Genomic DNA, 22,934 nt, shown 5'->3' with positions numbered 1-22,934 from the left:
AATCTTTTTAACTGAGCTCTTTGCTTAAAACTGGTAAAGGCTTTTTGTTTTATTTAGGAGAAAATATAAAATCTTAAATGTGATTTATAACTTTCTAAGAGACCATCCTTGTTTCTAAGGATCATCCTTGTTTTTGTTTCTCTAACTTCATCTTGTGCCACTGCCCACTGCACTGGCTATGCTTCAGAGTGATGGGCATTTTTTTATCTTGTTCTACAAAGTTTGAGAAAATCTTTCATGCCTTACGGTCTTCACACCTGTTTTCCCTTGGTATGTTATTCCCCAGTTCTGGTTTTTTCACAAGTCTGGTTTCTCTCTCTCCTCTTTTTCTTCTTTTAGAAAACAAATGTGGTCTCGAACCTGTCTAATCTAAAGAAGATATCCCCCTACCCAATTATCGTCTCACAGGACTTCGTTATTTTCCATAATAGAGTTTATAATGAATGATATGTAGTTCCGTACTTAGCTGTTTGTTATATGTCTAGACTTCCAGCTCTATAGAATCAAAGATCGTATCTCTTTTGTCACCACTGTGCTTCATCATGTAGTACAGTGTATGGAACAAAGTAAGTGTTGTAAATATTTGCTGAATGAATGAACTTACGCTATCAAGGATTACTAAGCCTTGGCAATTTTATCTCTGAAGTTATTTCAAATTTGTTTTTATTTTTCTATCTCCTCTGCTTGATTTAGACCATAATCATCTTTTCTCTGGGCTTTTAACTGCCTCATTACTAGTGTCCTGGCCACCAGTCTTCCTGCCCTCTTATTCATTCATTATTCTGCCTGGAATAATGTTTCTTTTTTTTTTTTTTTTTTAAAGATTTATTTATTTATTCATGATAGATATAGATATATATCTATGTATATATAGAGAGAGGCAGAGACACAGGAGGAGGGAGAAGCAGGCTCCATGCCGGGAGCCCGACGTGGGACTCGATCCTGTGACCCCAGGATCGCGCCCTGGGCCAAAGGCAGGCGCCAAACCACTGAGCCATCCAGGGATCCCCTGGAATAATGTTTCTAATGCTGTTAACTGTCTTACCCAAAAGCAATCACTGTATCCCCGCTGCTTATAAGATAATATGTAAACTAAGTTGTTTTTCAGGGAACTTTATAATCTGACCTCATTTACTTCTTCAGCCTTATTTCTCCTGACCCTACTTCATCTCTCTAAAAAGACTTTCAGTTCCATTCACTTTTATATGTCTTATCATTTTCTTCCTTCAGCCTAGGTTCCTTTTCCCTCTCTTCTATTAAAACTCTTCATTCTTTAAGATCCAACTTGGATGCCATGTCTTCCATATAGACTTCCAGTCCTTATCTATCCACTCATGATTACAAATTCCTTGAGGGCATGCTACACACTGAATGTTTATGTCTTTCCAAAGTTTGTATGTTAAATCTCAGTGCCCAATGTGATGACTGGGGATGTAGGGCCTCTAGGAGGTGATTAGGTCATGATGATGGAACCCTCATGCATGAGATTAGTGTCCTCATAAAAGAGACCCCAGAGAGTTCCTTTGCCCCTTCTGCTATGCAAGGACATAGTGAGAAGACAGCATATATGAGCCAGGAAGAGAGTTGTCACCAGACACTGAATCTTTTTTTTTTTTTTTTTTTTTAAGGATTTATTTATTTATTCATTCAGAGAGAGCGAAGAGAGAGGCAGAGACACAGGCAGAGGGAGAAGCAGGCTCCATGCCAGAAGCCCGATGTGGGACTCGATCCTGGGTCTCCAGGATCACACCCTGGGCTGCAGGCGGCGCTAAACCGCTGTGCTACCGGGGCTGCCCCAGACACTGAATCTTCTGGTGCTTTGATCTTGAACTTCCCAGCCTCCAGAACTGTGAGAAGCAAATTTCTGTTTTTTGTAAGCCACCCAGTCTATGGCATTCTGTTATAGCAGCATGGATGGCCTAAGACAAGGTGGTACTTTTTTTCATTCCTTACTATATACTCAGCATCTAGAACAGTGTGTGGCCTATAGTAGGCTGTCAATAAATCCTTGTTGAATGATTGAATAAAATAATTTACTTATTTACTCACTCAGGTATTTATTAAGCTTTTTTTGAATGTCCATAGCACTCTCTCTCTCCGTCCTTTGCACTATAATTAGAAGTTCATTTATTATCTGTAGGAACTGATCACTTATAAAATTAATCCCCACTCAAGCATCCCTCCCTGCTCACCACTGGACTCTGTCCTCTTCACTCTTTCTCAGTAAGTGTTTTTTAATGGTAGGATAATCTAACAATACAACGCAAATAGATTCTAAAATGAAAACTGAGCAAAAAAATGACAATTCCATGAAACAAAGACTTTTATGAATTTGAAATAATGCAATATTGGAGAGTTGCTTGAATCGTACACACAAAAAATCATTGACAAATGAGGATTAAATGGTAGAGTTAGTTTAAAATTGAAGGAGAAATTAACACGAGTAATGACACAATAGGAGATTCAGAGGACGATGATTTGAGTAACAGGATTAAGAGAGACTCTTGGGAAAGATTGGTGAAGCTCTTGAATATTTTTACAAAATTGATCGTCTTATCAATGTGTTTTGAAAGCCAAATGTGAAGTGACAGATGTTCTTTGGCTTATAGGCAATTGCAACTTAAATTTTTGTTAAATATTAGAATTTGCAAAATTTATTTTATGCTTATCTTGATAAATTTAAGGCCTGATCGATTTTTTAAAAAAAAATTTACTAGGAAATTTTGGTCTCTCATCAGTTAACTTAAATGGCATTAAAAAAAATTTTTTTTTAAATAGCCTTTTTTGATATTAAACTCAGGTAATAAGAATCCCACTGTATGTACTAGTTTCTCCATTAGATTTAGTTCACCAAAGTTGGTGATTGTGCTTTATTCATTATATTCCTATGGTGCCTAGCTCAGAGTTTGGTACTTAGCAGATACCTAATAAATGCATAGGGATAGGAAGAAGTAAATAATAATTGAAGGGTTTGGAAAAACTCCTTGAAAAGGTACTATTTGGTACAGAGTGTATATGGCAGGTGAGTAAATAGGGTTTGACTGTTACACTTTGTTAGGTCCAAAAGAAAAACCTCTCTTTCTTTTACAGGCTCCTGTCTGGTATATACTTTAATATTCACAGTCTGTTCTCTGCCTCAATAGCTCTTGTTCTCATTTTAATTCTTCCTGGAGATTGAGATGGAAATGAGGAAGGCTTTGGGCTACTGCCTCGGCATCCACATTCATGAGAACTTAGAAATGCAGAGGGACCAAATGCCATGCCCTAGACGGATCCAGGTCAGCCAATCACTGCTTTCCTGCCTCTTCCTTTGTTCTCTGGGCCTCCAGTCTCCTCTGTGCTGGAGGTGCTACAGCTGTTTATACCAATTAATATAATGCTAATGTGACCCTTAATGAAAGGGTGGAAGCACTTGGGCTCAGCTGATGAATAACTGGATAGGGTCAATCTTCAAAGTACCTATTTCTTAACAACAATGGGACTAGGCACCTGAATACCTTTTCACATTGTTTTTGTAACCATGGAAACAGCTGGAAGAGATCATAGTTTAGGGAATCTAATCTCTAATTTTATAGGATAAGGAAAAAAAAACAACCACCCAGAGATGGTAAAGCTCATGCCAGATTAACTCCTTGTCTCCCATTTTAACAGATCTATGGTATGTAAATATGATTTTGTCCTCTTTTCATATTATGCAGCATTTAAACCCCTGCCACTGACCTAACTTTGAATCTTGTGGCTCTGCTACTCATGACTGATCTGGGGAGAGTTGCTTAATGTCTGTAGTTTTAGTTTTCTTATCCTTAAAATGGTACTAATAATAGTACCTGCTTCGTAGTTTTGTTACTAGGATTACATGAAGCAGTAATTGTAAAGCACTTAGTAGATTCTGGCACATAACAAGTGTTCAGCAAGTGTTGACTATCATTATTAATACAGCATAAGGAAGCCAAAATGAACCTAATGACCAGTCCTTTAATTTACAGCTCTGTCTTTGAAACCTTTGTTCCTATTTCTTCTTCAGTTAGAATCTGAACCTTGTGAAGCAAGGATTTTGTTTGCTTGCTTCCCTGTATTCTCAGTAGCTAGAGTAATTTTTAGTGCATTTAGCTGCTTAGTAAATATTTAGTGAATTAATGCTCTTAGGGTAAATCTGCTCTGCAAAACACTTTTAGATACTCCAGTGACTTGAAGCCTTTATCTTTACAGTTGTTTATGTGAATTTGCACTTGTCTTTATAATATTTGTATTGTATCCTTTATCTTTTCAGTTATCTTTGTTTCTGTCTACATTGTAAATCTTTGTGGGTAGGAGACTGTGATCTCACTATGGAATTTCCTTGTGCCTCCTAGCAGAGCGTATTTTTTTAAAATACATGGTTATTAAGGTTTAGTAATTCCTGACAGTTGACTCTAAAAATCACTTGTATTCCGTACTAATTTATTGAGCAAACAGCAGTATATGCTGTGGCTTGCGTCAATCGCATCTCTAAGAAGTTGTGCATTCATAGGGTCAGTCCTTAGTGGCAAGAGACACTTTAATGCCTTTGTAAATGTTGTTCTTTACACATGAAATACCCCTCTCCTTCCTCCTTGTTCCTTCTCTGTCAGATGTCTTGCTGCTTTCTTTAGGGCTCAGTCTCCTCTGTCAAATCTTTTTACTTCCTTTTTTCTGGGATTAACTCCTTTGTATGTAAATCTCTTCATGGAAGAAATGAATAGCTTTTGCAAACAGATGAGGGCTGAATTCCAGACTGTGGAAAGAGTTGCTGCAAAGACAAGGTCAGCTGTTATAAGAACGTGATAGTAAATAATAAATATTATCTTTAGTGTAGGGCAGTTTATTGGTCAGGTTTCTTATTAACAGCGGCAAGTAATAGAATCCACTCTAGCAGGTTCAAGGAAAAATGCTTTATTAGAGGGTGCCAGAGAGATTAAAGAGCCTTTGGGAGAGTAGAAGAAAAGGACCCAGGCTGAGCTTCCAGGAACAAAATCTCTTTGCCATACTCCTGAAACTGCAGAATCAAGAAACTGTTGCCACAACTACTAGATCTAGAACTGTGCTGCCTCTGCAGTTTGCTCCAACAAGAGGCATGTCCTGTGCCCAATCTCTCCACTCATCTACTTTCATTCCAAGTTAGTATCTAGTGTGAGAGCATCTGATTAGCAAAACCTAAATCACACTTAGATGGAATCTGAGAAATGCGTGTGTGTGCATATATATATTCCCCAAGCTGGCTTTCATCATGGTGGTAAATTGGCTGATAGGAACAGTTGAGGAGGTAAGTTTTTTTTATTAACCAATGGATGAGAAAGATACATAGATGGAGACAGGAAGGGGGAGGGAAGGAGGGAAAGAGATAGGGAGAGAGGCAGAGAAAGAGAGATGGACACTGACTTCATCTCTCAAAATGGGAAAAAAAAGTCTTTAGTTCATTTGGATCAATTTAGGCCATCCCTTTTGGGATAAATTTGGATCAATTTATCCATCCCTTAAGTACGAGAGTTTTCAGAGACATACCAGAAGTTAATTGGTTAAGCCTGAGTTCTTGAACTAATGACTTTCAGGGAGAATGGTTTAAATATTATGGTTTGAATGTGGAATCAAGACTTACCTCTGGAGCTAGGTTTGGGGTCAGCATTATCTTAGTTAGAACAGTGGTTTCCAAAGTGTGGCCACAAGGGAACTTGTTGAAAATGCAGATTCTAAAAAAATAAAAAGAAAAAAAAAAAAGAAAATGCAGATTCTCAGGGCATGTACGAGACCCACTGAATCAAAAACTCTGGGCGTGGGGCCCAGGAATCTTTTTTTTTTACAAGCACTCCAGGTAATTATGATTCTGACAACATGCTAAAATTTGAGAAATGCCTTAGTAATATAAGCTGCTGAGAGATGAATACTGGATAAAAATTAGGGCTCTATTAGGAAGAGGGAAGAAGAGAATGAATGCTGGGTAGGCAGCCAAAAGCATTCATTTCAAACTGTAAAGGTAGGGGTCAGTTAATGAGGAATCTTGAATGTCTACCTCACAAGGTTGTTGTGAGAATAAGACTAGGTAATGCATGTGTGAAGGCCCTGTGCAAGTGAAAGAGCTAGATTATAGTAGGGGTGAGATAGAGAGTACATTGTACTTGGAGTCAGAGGTTGGCTTCTTATCCTGGTCTCTTTACTTCTTGGAGCTTCAGACTCCTCTTTTGTAAAATAGGAGCTAGAACCTCTAAGGTGTTGGAAGAGTTAAACGAACGAATATATGTGGAAGTTCATTATTTAGTGTATTAATAAGTAAAAGTTTACTGAAAATGCTTGGCCAAAGTAATATGAACTTTATTCTGAGGACAAGGGTAAGTGTGCTTCCTTAGGACTGTCTTTCTTCCTAAGGCAATTCCCTAGTTCTTAGTAATTGTTTCAGGTCTCAGGTCTATAATCATATTTAGATAAGCTCTGATTTAATTTCATGAGCAATGGTTTTTGCCTCTGCAGTCTTTTCTTGGGGCATTATTTGAATTATTTACTTCGGCTGTCGCAGGGATATAGAGGTTTCTTTTTGCTCTTATAACTAATGTGTCCTCAGGGTGATGTGACCATATATATTTTACGTTCTGCTTTGGCAGATTGCTTTTTATTTTCTTATGTGAGGTCATTTTAATTTGTAACACTGTGGCCTCTTCCTCCTCCTTTCTGTTTTTTACACATTTCACATTTTCTAGATAGAGAATTTTTATAAATTTCTATTAGATTATAGTGTTATAGTGGGACAGGTGATCAGGAATGGTTTGGACCCTCTCTTTTACTTTATATAAGAAACTAAGACAGGCAGGGAAGTAATTTGTCCAGTCCTATATCCTGCTTCTTACTCTTTTCCTATTTCCTGGCATGAAAGAACTTGAATCTGGGGTTAAATTTCATTTTTTTTCGCTATAAATCAAAAGTCTCCTGTGAATTGTTTACATCTAATGGGATTTAAAGTCAAAAGCCTGGGGCAGCCCGGTGGCTCAGTGGTTTAGCATCGCCTTCAGCCCAGGGTGTGATCCTGGAGACCTGGGATCAAGCCCCATGTCAGGCTCCCTGCATGGAGCCTGCTTCTCCCTCTGCCTGTGTCTCTGCCCCGCCCCCCCTTTCTTTCTTTCTGTGTGTCTCATGAATAAATAAATAAAATCTTAAAAAAAAAAAAAAAAAAAGTCAGAAGCCTGGTCTGAAAGTGAAGCAGAGCTGACATCCCAACCTAGGAAAAAAGATTACCTAGTGAGTAGAAGTGTTGTGGATTCAGTAGTGGAAAGAAGGGCCCACCATGGACATACTCTTCACTTCTAGACATACTTGGCACGCTCTTAGATGGTGGTAGTTATTGGGTATGCCAACATTGCATTATTAGGTGGCTTGTGGTCTTTTCTGTGTTTACATCTAGGGTATTTGAGGAAGGAAATAATGAAATGAAATGAACAATTTTTACTTTGCTCCTGAGCACTTCTCACCTTATCCATACTACAAATAACAGTTAATGTTTGTTTCTCTTAGAAAGTTACTGTGGGGGATCCCTGGGTGGCGCAGCGGTTTAGCGCCTGTCTTTGGCCCAGGGCGCGGTCCTGGAGACCTGGGATCGAATCCCACGTCGGGCTCCCAGTGCATGGAGCCTGCTTCTCCCTCTGCCTGTGTCTCTGCCTCTCTCTCTCTCTGTGACTATCATAAATAAATAAAAATTAAAAAAAAAAAAAAAAGAAAGTTACTGTGGGGTGGCAAGGAAATCAGAAAAATGTCTCTTAGACTTGTTGGTACTAATTAAAACCTAGATTGCCAGCTGAAGGGCAACCTAAGGATTATTCAACTCAACACCTTTATTTTATGAGTGAGAGGCCAAGAGAAGAAAGTAATTCACCCAATGTTTAAAATATATATATATATATTTTCTGGCTACAGGTGTATTCAACACAAAACAACCTTCTCTAACTTTACTGAGGTGGCTGACCATGTCCATGGCAAATCTATCTCTAAACTTTGCTGACCCAGCCCCAACCTCAGCTTTCTTGTCAGCACTAGGGGGCACAGCACTTTGTCTGTAGGTGTCTCTCTCTGTCAACTTCCCCTCTGGGGAAGCTTGCTGGTCACTCTCCCTCCAGACCTTTGGGCTGTGGCCTGCCAGTGTTAGGACTGCTGTGGTGCAGAGTGGCAGGCACAATCTCAGGGGGCAGGTGGAAGTAATCACAAAGATACTGGATACCCTCTTGGTAAGTTTCAAGTAGAAATGTCTCCAGGCAATCTATTCCTTAATGTAGACTTGTGATTTGAGAGACTGCATAGACTTGATGATGTGAAGATTGGGTACATTCTTGTCTGCTAGCTCAGAGTGTTTAGGCATGTAGATGTCCTTTTTGACCACCATCACTCCCTCCTTGAAAAGGAGTTCATAAATGACAGTAGGGTTCTTCTTGGATGTCAACATCCCAGCGGGTGCTATGTATAGAGCTGGAGCTAGAAAGGAAAGCAACCACTCAATATTATACAGTAAGTTAGTTACAGAGTTGGGACCATATCTCAGCACTTTGGACTCCCTGTTAAGTTCATTTCCACTATACCCCTTTGCAGGACACACTGTAGGAGGAAATGTTGGGTAGTGGAAGGCACATAGACCTGAGGGCAAAAGATCTGGGTATGAACCATGGCTCTGCCACTTACTGATTTGTTCCTGAGAAAGCAGTATCACTTCCTCAAGTATGAGTTTCCTCGTTTGTAAAATGAGATAATACTGATACTTCTTTTACCTGTCTTGCAGGGTAATTATTAGGATAAAATGTGAGATGCAGTGGAAAAAAGGAAGACTAAAGTGAACATGGCAATTCGCCTGTGGATTTCAGCTTTGTCACCTATTAACTGTGTGATTTTGGGGCAAGTCACTTTGTTTCTATGAACACAGTTTTTTCTTTGTAAAATTGGGACAGTAGTAATTCCCCTGCAGAGCTGTTTTAAGGACATTAGTGTATGTAAAGCATTCAAAATGGTGTCTAGTTAAAAAAAAAAAATGGTGCCTCGTACATGTGAGATCTTCACAGAAGATTTAGTGCTGTCTTCTCAGAACTGTTCTTCTAAAAACTTAAAATAGATATAGCAGAACTCGTTCTTCTGTGGCTTTAAAGCTATCTTGTAAAGTTTGATTCAGAGGCTGTAGGTGGGGTAAGGTATGGGCTTTGTGGTTAGTCAGGTTTCTGTTCTAAATTATAGTGGCCCATGGTTAGGCTTTTTCTTCTTCCAGAGAAGGGCTTGTAGAAATGGCAGACACTGAATGCAGTAAATTGATTGAAGAAGAGGTGGAGGAAATTTGGTGACTGGGAAACTCGGAAGGGAGAATGCCTGACCTACAGTAGATATGTAATAATTTTTTAATATAAATTTATTTTTTATTGGTGTTCAATTTGCCAACCTATAGAATAATACCCAGTGCTCATCCAAGTGCCCACCTCAGTGCCCGTCACCCAGTCACCCCCGCCCCCCACCCACCTCCCTTTCCACCACCCCTAGTTCGTTTCCCAGAGTTAGGAGTCTTTCATGTTCTGTCTCCCTTTCTGATATTTCCCACTCATTTTTTCCTCCTTTCCCCTTTATTCCCTTTCACTATTTTTTATATTCCCCAAATGAATGAGACCATATAATGTTTGTCCTCTTCTGATTGACTTATTTCACTCAGCATAATACCCTCCAGTTCCATCCACGTTGAAGCAAATGGCGGGTAGATATGTAATAATTTTTATTGAAAGAATAACTACCTGAAATGGAGAAATACTGTGGCCCATAGGGGTTCATAAATAACTGGTGGCCCCAAATTTCTCATCCAAGCTCCACTTTGCTGAGGTATTTGGATTTAATCAAGCTTTTATAATCTTAACCTGATGAATTTGTGGAATTTAAGGTCTTGAGTTTTTTAAGCTTTTCTCTACTACCAACTTCCCTTTACCACCTTGGTCAGGCCAGACAACTATTTTCTTCATTCCTAATTATTGTTTGGCTAGGTTCCTCTTTCTGGTTTTTAATTCGGGAATGGAGTTGGTGGTTCTAATGCACGAAAGTTAGAGAACAGGAAGTCTGTATGATCAGGCAAACAGCATTTCCTCAGAAGTTCCAGGATTATGGGAAAGCTAATAGGTTCACTCCTTCTTCCTCCCCAAAAAGGATATTCTCGTATAAACCATTAATTCAGTAAATACATACTAATCATGTATACTATAAATCAGACATTCTTCTGGGTGCTTTGAATACGTGATCTCACCAAATGCTTAGTAACCCTTTGAGTTAGGCTGATAATATTGCCCTCAATTTTACAGATAAGGAATATAGAGTTTAGATGAAGGAAACGACTTGCCTTAGCTAGTAAAAGGTAGACTCAGGATTTGAACCCAGGTCTTTATGACTCAAAGATAATCACTGATTGCCGTGTCTGTCTACCTTAATAGAATGGGGACTCCTTGAAGGTGGAGGTCTTGTCTGATTCAAATCTGTGTTTCCTATTTTCAGCACAGAAACAAATAGAGTAATTTTTTTACATTTTTTGAAGTTTTTACTTAAAGTCCAGCTGGTTAACATACTGTATAATATTAGTTTCAAGTGTGCACTATAGTGATTCAACATTTCCATACATCACCCAGTGCTCATCACAGCCAGTGCACTCCTCTATTAATGAAGTAATACATAATTGATGCCTGTGTTATTCTGAAGCCCTATGGGCCCTCTCTCTTTAAGCCCACTGCCTACTTTCCTCTACAGTCAGTTGCCTGCTTTAGTTTAGTTTTCTTTTTTAGGCTGTTTTAGTGTGAGCTAGCGTTCCCTTTTGAGGTTGAATTGAATTGTGTAAAGCCTCAGGAAGTGGCTGAAGCACCTTCCTCAAACCTGGTTGCATCAAAAGCCCACCAAGTCAAGTCCTGTTCCCAAAGAGGAAGAGAAAGCCTGGGCTCCTTAGTCAGTAGATAAGAGTTTCTTCTTTGAGGTCCTTGGGCTAATTTCACCATTTAAAGAAGGGACATTTACTTAAATTCTTTTTTTAAAAAATATTTTTAATTTATTTATTCATGAGGGACAGAGAGAGAAAGAGAGAGAGGCAGAAACATAGGTAGAGGGAGAAGCAGGCTCCCTGTGGGGAGCCCAATGCAGGATTCGATCCCAGGGCTCCAGAATCATGACCTGAGCCAAAAGGTGATGCTCAATCACTGAGCCATCCAGGCGCCCCTTCTTTTAAATTCTAAATACTCCACTCTGTATGTGATGGTTAACTCAGGCCATTTTTATGTCACTTTTTAATTTCCATCTATCTTCCTAAGTCTGACCCTTGGGTCATACAAAATAAATTCAAGCTCTTCTCCGTATTACAATCCTTTGTAATCACAGGGTGATTTTCTTTCTTTTCTTTTTTACTAAATATTTTCTTAGTAAGTTTCTTTTTTTTTTTTCTTAGTAAGTTTCTAAGATGACTACCTCTCCTTGCCTCTCATACCACTTTTCTCTCCACAAAAAAAATGTCATATTTTGTTGTCCTGTGTAACTCCTTCACTTCTCTCAAGTTTTTTTTTGTTTTTTTTACTGTTGCTTGGATAAGCCATATATACCTCTTTCATGCCTCCCTGACTTGTTTCTCATAGTTTCTTTTGTGTAGTATGTTCTTTGCTTGCTGTACTTCTGCTCAACAACCTTCAAGACTCTGTTAAAATATCTGTCTCTGATACCTTCCTTTCCTCCTGTTCCAGACAGAATATCCTTTTTCTCAGTGTTTATGTAATGCTTTGTTCCACTAGCTATGGCAGCATTTATTGTATTGTACTTGTTTGTACTGTATTGTAATTATACTTGTTCATCTATCCTTACTCTCCCTAAACACTTCTCAGTCAGTCCTCCCAATGTTGGAAGTACCTGTCATAGATGAGGTAGTCAACATTTATAGAGTGCCTTACCGCTGTGCAAGTTGCCATATACTCTCACTTAATCCTTGCAACAGGTCTCTCATGTATGTATTAGGCCCATTTTACAGATGAAGTAATTGAGGTCCAGAGATTAGTGATCTATTATGATCTTATAGCTGGTAACTCAAAGGACTGGGTTTCAAACCTATTTGCTGACTTCAAAGCTTGAGCTATGTTTAGAACTATTCTTTTGATTCTAATTCAGTATTCTTTTTGTGCATATCATAAAAACACAAATTGAGTATATAGATGTGTTTAATGCAGTGATGGATAAGAGTTTAAATGAGAGTAAGGTGCAGATAGCAGTGGCACTTGCATAATTGCTGTGTATTAAGAAATGGTCCTGGATTTGTTAATGCCTTAATCGGTAAATATTTGCTGAATGAAGGAATCATCAGGCTACTGTAGGCAGTCCTATAATTTAGCACTTACAAATGAATTTGTTTTAGCTGGTTAGCAGATGTAACAACACCTACCTTAGGGCATGTTCTGTTCTAAAAAGGGATGTAAAGCTGCTTCTCTCACACTACCATGGGAAATGTGGATGAGCTCAGCTTTGACCTGAAACAGTGTTTCTGAAATCTTTCACTTCCAAGCTTTGTCATATTTTTGTCAGGCACTGTTAACCTACTTTTTCAGAGCTACAGAATCAGACAATTAGAATATGAATTGGAATATGAGGTTCTTATTCTAACTGTTTGTATACCCTAAGCTCTTACCAGAGAGAACCTAAACACAAAGGACTTGGTAAAGGAAGCCAAATGGTAGACCTTGGGAAATGGTAGTCCTTGTTTTGTGACATGGGCTATTGAGTCATTCCACATTTTCTTAATTTGACTAATAGCAAATGTGTTACAGAAAGGTAACAAAAATAAGATGACTATGGTTCAGGCTCTTGTTAGCTTTATGTGACTTGGGGCGAATAGTTTATACTTCCTAGGCCTGTTCCTTTAGGGTTTTAATCCAGTGATTCTTTCCAGGGGATGTGATCCTGCTGTCCAGGTACCACACATCTTTGTTGCTCAGGGACCATGCTGTGCTGTAAATTACAGCTTCTTTTGCCTTTCTTGTTTTAGGCCACAGATCCTCCATTCACTATGTATAGTCTAAGAATTTGTTGAAATCTGTCATCTTCTGATGTCTCATACTCATTCTCTTCCTTGTTGAGTTTTATAGCTTTGCTATCATTTTAGTATGATTTTTAGGTAGGAACATAGGGTAAATGTGTATTTAATTTGCCAAATTTAACTGGAAGCAAACTTCAAAAGAAGTTAAAGCTAAGGAAGATGAAGTTGCATTTATATCTGGAGTTCCAAAAACTTCACCATGAAAGTAAGTGAGAGAGTCTGGACCTTCTCAGGAGATGTCCTAGGTTCAGATTTTGACTTCATCATCCACTAGGTATATGACCTTGGACATATTACTTCCCTGATCCTCACTTTTGAAATTGGAATTTTAAAAAAAGATTTATTTATTTATTTTGAGAGCGAGACGGAGAGAAAGAGAGCATAAGAGGAAGTTGCAGAGAGAGAGGGAAGAGAATCCCAAGCAGACTCCCTACTGAATGCAGAGCCTGTGGTGGGCTTGAGCTTGTGACCCGAAGATCATGACCTGAGCTGAAACCAAGAGTCTGATGCTTGACTGACTGCACCACCCAAGTGCCCTTGGGATTTTTTAATTGTTAATTTTTATATATTTTTAAGATTTGATTATTTGGGAGAGAGAGCACATGCATGAAAGCATGAGTGGGAGGAGGGGCAGAGGGAGAAGAGCAAGCTGACTCTGCTGAGCAGGGAGCCTGACTCAGGGCTCCATACCAGGACCCCAAGATCATGACCTGAGCCAAAATCAGACACTTAACTGAGCCATTCAGGTGCCCCTGGAATTTTTTCTTAGAAGAGAGAAGATACATCAGAAATTGCACTAAACTAGTAATCAATACATGTGTTTGCTTTTAGCAGACTAAGGGATTTTGACCAAATCCTTTCCCCTTTTTGGGCCTCAGTTTCCCTCTGTAAAATGAGGAACTTGACCTTGGTGACCTCTAAATTCCTTACTATTTCTGAGTCCAACATTTTCCTAATTCCCAAAGAGCACTAGTCCTTTAATATTAATGTCTAGCCCTTTGTTCAGTATGATTAAGGCCTAGGATTCAGACAAATGGGACTGGGTATTCTGAAGTCTGTATATATCTGCCTACCATACTGACCAGATCATGATACTTTTAAAAAGAGGAATCACAGTATACAAATCCGTGGCTCTTAGATAGTACATGGTAATTAGGCAGCTATTTAAAAACATTTCACTCTTTTTTCCTTTTTCTCTTGGGATTAAGACAAGCCAGGGTATCTGAGGCGTTAGCATGGGAACGAGTAGCTTTTTGCTTTTTGCAGCTTGATTATTGTGTCTGTTCTAGCAGGAGAGAAAGACACTAAGATTATTATGACATTAAATGATGAATGTATAATAGAGGGATGTACAAAGTATTAATCTAAGCAAGGAGTGGGAAGTGGGAAGAAGAGGCAATGAAGCCTCCAGAGGTGAGGTAACACTAGAGAGTGGAAGAATGAGCTTCCACTGAACTTCATCAGTTTGAAAACGTGTTGAGGGTCTTTTAGGGTTGCTCTGCCTTTTCTCTGGGCTTCAGCACAACCTAGAGGGCTCATTTAGGAAATCATTAGAGCCTATTAGAACTGAGAATTTTTTTTTTTGAAGTCTGAATTAGTATTTTTCTTTCTTTTTTTTTTAATTTTTTATTTATTTATGATAGTCACAGAGAGAGAGAGAGAGGCAGAGACACAGGCGGAGGGAGAAGCAGGCTCCATGCACCGGGAGCCTGATGTGGGATTCGATCCCGGGTCTCCAGGATCGCGCCCTGGGCCAAAGGCAGGCGCCAAACCGCTGCGCCACCCAGGGATCCCATGAATTAGTATTTTTCTGATACTAGCTTAGACTTTATACCAGTGGAGACCTGGAATAAGACGCCTGGCCAGGCTGTTCTTAGTCTGTTTGAGGTTTGGGTATTGTTAATGGATGTATATCAATAGAAAATTATGTCTGCCTTTCTGAGAGCTACCTGAGCGAATTTGAGAGCGAACTGTTTGGAATCTCTACTTTCTGTCATCCCAGGTTAATCTATTTAAGATACCTTGACATTTAAGTCTCTCAATACATCTTGCCAGTGTATTTTTCTTTTTGGATTAAAAGTTGGCTCTATTTTGATTTGCTACTTTTTGCGTGTTGATTGTTGGGCAACTAAACTTCTTAGTTCACAGGCTAGCACAGAAATAATGAATAAAACATTTTAATTACATAAACAAGAAATATTATTGTATTTATTTTATGCTACTTGCTGTGCTTAGCTTCTAGATATACAAGAGTAAGATCCAGTTACTCTCTTGGAGAAGCTCATAGACTGCTGGCAAAGAAAGAGAAAACAAAGGGCACCTGGGTGGCTCAGTGTTTGACATCTGCCTTTGGCTCAGGTGATCCTGGGGTCATGGGATGGAATCCTGTATTGGGCTCCCTGCGGGGAGCCTGCTTCTCCCTCTACCTGTGTTCTGCCTCTCTCTCTCTGTGTCTCTCATGAATAAATAAATAAAATCTTTAAAAAAGAAAAAGAAAGAGAAAACAATACTTTAGGAACTATTGATTGAGAATGTTATGAACTGTGATGGGCACTGGGGATGAATGAGAGAATCTCAACCCCCAATGTGTGTATAGCCCATTGGGAGGTGGAATGGTGAGAAGGAGCCTACCCTGTAAGCCAGTAACTAATACAATGAACAAGGGAGAATGTGGCATTTATCATAAAAGAGAGAGAGAGGGACTCCTGGCTGGTTCAGTTGGTGGAGCATGTGACTCTTGATCTTGGGATTGTGGGTTCGAACCCCACATTGGCTAAAGAGATTACTGAAAAATAAAATCTTAAAAAAATTAAAAAATAAAAGAGAAATGGTATGTATGCATTGAGGAAGATACCACTTTAGGGTTGTACTAGATGGTCTGTTAACTATCTCCCAGTCCCAAACACTGTAAGATTCTGTGATATTGTGAATTTTGCACTTACGAGGACTAAAGAGTAAATGGTATTATATACCAAAAACTCATGAAGAAAAATGTTGATTTAAGAATAGCTTATTCCAATGTAATAGAATTATGGAAGTAGGAAGAGTGATTTTCAGGTTATTAAATTCTAAAACAACAGTAGTGATTGTCAAACATTTTCCAGAAAGTGATCAGGTGAGCAAATGTTTCCTGAATATTTTTTCTGAGATCAATTTCTCCCAAAGAGTGATAGATGACAAAGAAGTATAAAATGGTATTTCTGCTCCAGAGAGGCTTTGATTTCCTTAGGACTATAGGATGTATATGCTAAAAAATTGAACAGTTCCACCAAATAAACTGGATGCAAAGTTTAAGGGTTTATAGAAAGGGGGATGATTAGTTTCCTAGACCTCCTGTAACAAGGTACCATAAACTAGTTGGTTTAGAACAACAGAAAATTATGGTTTCACAGTTCTGGAAGTCACAAGTCCAAAATCAAGGTGTCAGCAGGGCCATCCTCTCTTTGAAAGTATGAGGGAAGGCCCTTCTCCTAGCTTCTGGTAGCTTCGGGTGTTCCTTGGCTTGTAGATGGACATCTTCTTCTTGTGTCTTTTCACAGTCGTGTGTGTGTGTGTGTGTGTGTGTGTGTGTGTGTGTGTATGTCTGTCTGAACTTTTTACTAAGCACAGGACAGAACAGCCTAGTTGGAATTTGGAAATTTGGGATTTTATGTCCAAATTTCTCCTTCTTATAAGGATCCAAGTCATATTGCATTAAGGCCCACCCTAATAACCTCATTTTAACTTGATTAACTAGCCTAAAGACTAGTTTTAAATAAAATCACATTCTGAGATACTAGGATTTAGGACTTTTGATATATCTTATTTTGGGATGTACAGTTCAAACCCATAACTATAGGCTTGAGGGTTAGGGAAAGAACTTGGTCAGGTTAAGAGTTGAATTAACATAAGTGGAGAATATTCTAAGACAAGTCTGTACAATATCCAAACCCTCCGAAGAGGACACTGCAGGTAAATTCATCTTAGTAGAACTAAGGAGTTGTGAGATCCCCAAGCAGGGATATTTAGAGAAAAAAGATTACTTCAATTTTCTTCTTAGTTATTTTTGTTCACAATATACTACTGTGAGCAACTTTTGTTTTTTCCTATAAGCAATTTTGTTGGTTTATGGCATATATCCAGTCTTGACCATTAAGATGTTGATTGCATATTGTGTAAAAATTTATTCTTAGGTAACAAAAATTAAGCTATTTTAACTTACATGGTCATTTGTAATAATAGAAGATCTTTTCCCTTTTAAATGTGATGAGTTTGCAAAAAAAATAAGTTTACTCAAGGAATTTGACATTAAAAAATGAGGGTGAATTACGGCATTTCTTAATCTGTGATTCTTTGGGTTAGGGCAGTAGTTCTCAAGCTCAGCCACTCTTAGAAAGCTTAAAAATATGTTGATACTTAGATTCTACTCAGGACCAAATAAATTAAATTTCTGGGGGGTAAAGGTAAGTATGGGGTTCAGGCATCAGTGTTTTAAAAAAGTTCTCCAGGTTTGTATATCTGGTTGTAGCCCTGGGTTAGGGGTGTAAGAAGGAAACTGGATTCTTATCCTTGCTGTGACCTGTGGACATTCTCTAAAACTTTTGTGTCTCCAGTACCTCTGAGAATAGAGAAATCTAGGTGTATTATCTCTGGCATTTACCAGCTGCTTAATGACTATGGGCAAGTCACTGGAATTCTTTTTGAGTCTCTGTTTTCTCATTTATAGAATGGAGAGAATTGAAAAGTACCTTTTAGGTTTGTTGCGACAATCAAATATTTGCAGATACTTCAGAATGCTTTGTAGATTCTAAAGTACTGTGTAAATATGAGGGTTTTAAAAAATTTCACTGATAGATAACTTGCCCAAGGTATTACAACTGCTTGGTGTCATAGACAGGACCAAAATGCATATCTCCTGAGACTTTATTTCCCCATTAACTTGAAAGATGATCTTCCTTTCTCTTTCATTTTTTCAGTTCTTTTAAATTGTATCTGAATGCCTTCTGTATTGGATACTTTTAGGCTCCTAGGTATAGTAAAGCAGCATATTGGTTAAGGGGAAAGAACATGGTCTTTGGAATTGCATGGATGTGAAGTTCAATTCAGATTCCATTACTAACCAAATCACTTTAACCTCGCTCAGTTTCCATTTCTTGTATGTTAAATGGAGTATTAAATGAGAAAATAATGTGAAAGCACTTAGTACCATGCTTGGTATGTAATACCAAGGAAGCACTGGTAATTGTTGCTTTTTGTTATTATGAGGGACAGTGATAGAGGGAACTACCTTTAATACAGTTGGGTAGGGGATCCCTGGGTGGTGCAGCGGTTTGGCGCCTGCCTTTGGCCCAGGGCGCGATCCTGGAGACCCGGAATCGGATCCCACATCGGGCTCCCAGTGCATGGAGCCTGCTTCTCCCTCTGCCTGTGTCTCTGCCTCTCTCTCTCTCTGTGACTATAATACATAAATAAATAAATAAATAAATAATTAATTAATTAATTAAAAAAAATACAGTTGGGTAAAATGGCAAAAAAAAAAAAAAAAGCCATTCCATTTGACTTCACTGAACAGAGCCCTCTTCCTTTTGGTGGCTATTGGGAGTGTGCTTGGGGGTGGGGGGAAAAGTCTTTATTATAACAACTTGAATTTGTATAGTTTTATACTGTTTTAAAGATGCTTTTAGGAGCTATTCTTATTTAATCATCACCATAATCTGCAGGGGAAATATCCCTATATATTCGACAAGGAAACCACAGCTAAGAGAGATGAAGTGACTTTCAGTTGGTTGCCTTATGAGTAAGCAATGGAGACAGTTACTGTTTAAGAGGAAGCTCTAAGCTATATGCCTCCGGTTTTGTTTCAGCTGGACTTTTAGTTTCATAATGGGCTTTTGGATGTAAACCCAAAAGCCTTCGTTTCATGGTTTTATTAATTATGTACTGTTGCTTAAATAAAGTGCCTATAAAATCTAGCAGCTTAAAAAAATAAACATTTATTATCTCACAGTTTCTGAGGGTGAGGAATTTTAGAGTGGCCAAGCTGGGTGGTTCTGGCTCAGTGTTTCCACTGAGGTAACAGGCAAGCTATTGCCCAGGTTACAGTCCTCTAGAGGTTCAACTGGGCCTGGTAGATTCCATTCCATACTCACTCATCTGGTTACTGGCCAGCTTCAGTTTTTTGCTGGCTGTTGACAGGCTGACAGCTTCAGTTCCTTGCCACCTGGCCTCTCCATAGGGCAGTTTATGACATGGCAGCTGGCTTCCCCACAATGAATGATCTGAGAGAAAAGAGCAACCAAAACAGAAGCTGTAGTTTTTTATAATCTAATTTAAGAAATATCATACCATCACTTCTGTATTCTTTTGGTCACACAGACCAACCCTTCTACTAGGTGGGAAAGGATACACAAATGTGCAAATACCAGGAGGCAGAGACCATTGGATACTGTCTTGGAGGCTGGCTACCATAGTTGTAGAGAAACTTTGAGGCCCAGGCTATACACATCATTTATTAAGGAGTTAACTTTATTAAAAAAATTTTAAAAAGATTTATTTATATATTTTTGAGAGAGAGAGAGAGAGAGAGAGAGAGAGCAAGCATGAGTGGGGGGGGGCAGAGGGAGAGGAAAACCCAAGCAGTCTCTATGCTGAGCTTTGAGTCTGACATGGGGCTGGATCGCATGACCTTGAGATCACCACCTGAGCTGAAACCAAGAGTCAGACGTTCAACCAACTGTGCTATCTAGGCGTCCCTAAGGCGTTAATTTAATACACAGGTTCAGATTGTATTCCGTGTTCCAGGCATGGTAGATATCAGGAAAATTCTTATATATCTTTAAGGGATGATTTCTCAGAACATAGGGAGCAGGGAGTCCTGCAGAATCCTCTTGAGTCTCTTTTATTTACAATCAATCTGTTGAAGTTGTAAAATAATCATGCCCAATTTTACAAATAGACACTTTATTGAGGATTTGGGAGCATGAGAAGATTTCTTTGCAATTGAGTGCTACCTGGTGAAATTAACCTTGGAAATCTGAGCATTTTGATTCTGTTAGCTATAGAGAAAATTAGCTGAGGGAACTATACGAGCCTCCAGCACTTAGTGCTTTTAAAACCACTTTCACGTTCATTTTCATGTGATCATCTCAAAGGAATAGCGTGATGAGATGGGAAATTGACTGCCATTTAAGTCAGTACATCTGAATTTGAGTTCCAGCTTTGGCAGTAACTGATTGTGTGATCTTGACAAAGTCATGTTCTCCCTCTGGACCCTGGTTTCCTTAAGTAAAACAAGGAGGTGTTAAATAGAGTTTCAGAGTTTTGAAGTGCAACTTCACAGGCTGTTGTGGTGAGACTGAGAAGTGGGAAGAGGCTAAGGAAATGGAACTTCCTCACCTCCTTTTCAGCCAGAGCAGCTCTACATTTATTTGTTTAAATATTGGTGTTTCTGTAAGATTTGATTGGCAAAAAGAGTTTGAGTGCCTTTTAAAAAGCTTGGAAACCATCGGATTGAGTGATTTCAAAAGACTTATCTATGTAAAGAAAGAAGTTGGTTTTTCTGATGCCACCGGGCAAGCAGTGGCCTAACAGGTGCTGGTGTAGTATCCTTTCTATGTTTCTACAGATGTCTCCTAAGAAACCTAAGATGTTTTTCTCCTCAGATGTTTTTCTTTAAGCCAGTGGAGGGAAAGGTGGTCATTTGTTGCTGATGGCTATGTCTCCAGTCTTTAAGGTGGTATAGCTTCTTCTGGAATTAGGATCCAGATCTGGAGAAATGAAGGACAGCCTTCCTTGGAGAGGCAGAGGTTGTGGAACAGGCTTCCTGGGAGAGGTGGTGGCTGGGTAAATCAGCAGCAGGTGAGAAGGACTAGTCATAAGTTGGCTTCTGTCATCTATTGATTATTTAGATGTGAACATACTTTCTGTGGCCCGTTACTGGTCCCTAAACCCATCTATCTTTTGGAGTCTAATTGAGAGGAGATGGGAAGAATTTCAAATGAATCTTGCTTCTGACAGCTTGGGAGGGTTCTTGTCTTCTGGTGGCTCCAATACTTTTTGTTATTTCCCCGTTGGCTGTAGGAAACGTCATTGTCAGTTGGTTGAAGTTAGTCTTTAGCCCTCTTTTCTCTACTCTCTGTTCTCTTTCCAGGTAATGTTCTTTTTGGAATAGAAGCCTGGAAATGAATAGTTTAGTGGAAAGAGGACTGGACTTAGAGTCAGTAGGTGTAGGTGAAACTCTAGCTCTCCTACTTACCTGTGTGAATTTAGGCAAGTTTCTTAATCTTTCTCAGTTTATTTCCTCATATGAAAATAGGATTGCTGTGAATATGAAAGGAAGTAAGCATGTAAAGTACTGCATCTGCCATAATACATGCTCATTTACTATTATTTTTGTACTTAAGTTTTTGAGCATTTAGGATAGATGCTAATTAAATTGTAAGACTACCATTTTATATTAGAGTAACAATATCAGTACTGGAAAAAGCCTTATGGATTATCTTATATATTCATTTAAAATTAGTACATTTTATAATTAGAATTGTTTAGGCTCAAAGTGAAGCAACAAATGGCCCAAGATCACCTAGTAGAGGCAGCGAGGACTCAGTTTATAATACCTCATTCTCCAATTATAAGAGTGTCTATGACTAGTCTGGGTGGCTGGGGCTGGCATAGGTATCCACAGTGGGTTCCTAAATTTATGGTTTGAGGGTGATTAATCTATGTGCCCTGAGAAACCAGTGGTTACCTTGAGGTTGAATACTGGTCAGTAGAGCTAATCTCAACTTCCCATACTTCTGAGAGGTATTGTCTGGTGTAGACCTGGGCCCTGAAGACCTACTTGGTTGTACTTTCCCTGACAGCTAAACCCACCCTTCCCTCTTCATAAGTTATAAAAACAAATCCTGAAAAGAGCAGACAAGTATAACCAGGATGTCTCTGGCTTTGAATGACCTAGTGTGTTGGAATTGAAATATGGAGGGAAGGAGAATGGAAAAGTTCAGGAAACTTCTTGGGTATTTTTTCCCCTCCAACATGTGCCAAAGACTGTTCTTTCTGTTGTGTGAAGAGAGAATTGTAGAATTTTATGACTGAAAGTTCCTTTTAAGGACATCTAACACAACTTTTACCCTATGTTTGAATTTCTTCTGTAAAGTTCCCACCAAATATTTCTCCAGTATCTGCTTGCATACTTTCATGATGGAGAGCTCTCTATTGCTAGAGACAGTCATTTTCTTGGTTTGACATTTTGGCCCTTAATACTAAAATCTATTCCTATGTGGCTCCTAATCACTGGCCTCTCACCGGATGAAATAGTGCATGTCAAATCTTGGGGTGTCCATCTTCCATTCCACATCCAGCTAAGGGAATCAGGCAAGACAGAGACCCAGAAGCTCAGTTCTATAGCCTCCAATTCATCCTCATGTTTTTGTGGGTAAGTGGGTTTAATAAAATTATTTATTCTTTTTCATGGACTTGTTGAATTTATTAGTATTAGAATCATTAGAATTTATTATTAAAATTTATTTATTTATTTATTTATTTATTTTTATTTATTTATGACAGTCACAGAGAGAGAGAGAGAGGCAGAGACACAGGCAGAGGGAGAAGCAGGCTCCATGCACCGGGAGCCCAACGTGGGATTCGATCCCGGGTCTCCAGGATCGCGCCCTGGGCCAAAGGCAGGCGCTAAACCACTGCACCACCCAGGGATCCCCTTAAAATTTATTAATTCTAGAAAGAACCTTGGTGATTATATGGCCTGGGTGTTTTTGTTTTTGTTTTTGTTTTTTTAATCATTTGATAGCTTAGTAACTGAGTTCCAGAGAGGTAAAATCATCTCTCCAAAGACACCATAAATTCTGGCATTAAGACTCTGGACTCCTGGTAGTAC

General features: G+C 38.9%; 1 protein-coding gene and 1 pseudogene across 1 annotated transcript in view; one reads left to right on the top strand and one right to left on the bottom strand.

Moving 5' to 3' along the window:
* The window catches only part of PAK1 (p21 (RAC1) activated kinase 1), a 145,233-nt gene that overhangs the window by 15,191 nt on the left and 107,108 nt on the right, over nt 1-22,934 (top strand). The window lies entirely within an intron of this gene.
* LOC121476445 lies at nt 7,947-8,437 on the bottom strand (annotated as a pseudogene).

This window comes from Vulpes lagopus, chromosome 15 (assembly GCF_018345385.1).
Source record: "Vulpes lagopus strain Blue_001 chromosome 15, ASM1834538v1, whole genome shotgun sequence".
Classification (NCBI taxonomy): Eukaryota; Metazoa; Chordata; class Mammalia; order Carnivora; family Canidae; genus Vulpes; species Vulpes lagopus.
This window is presented reverse-complemented; position numbering and strand designations above follow the sequence as displayed.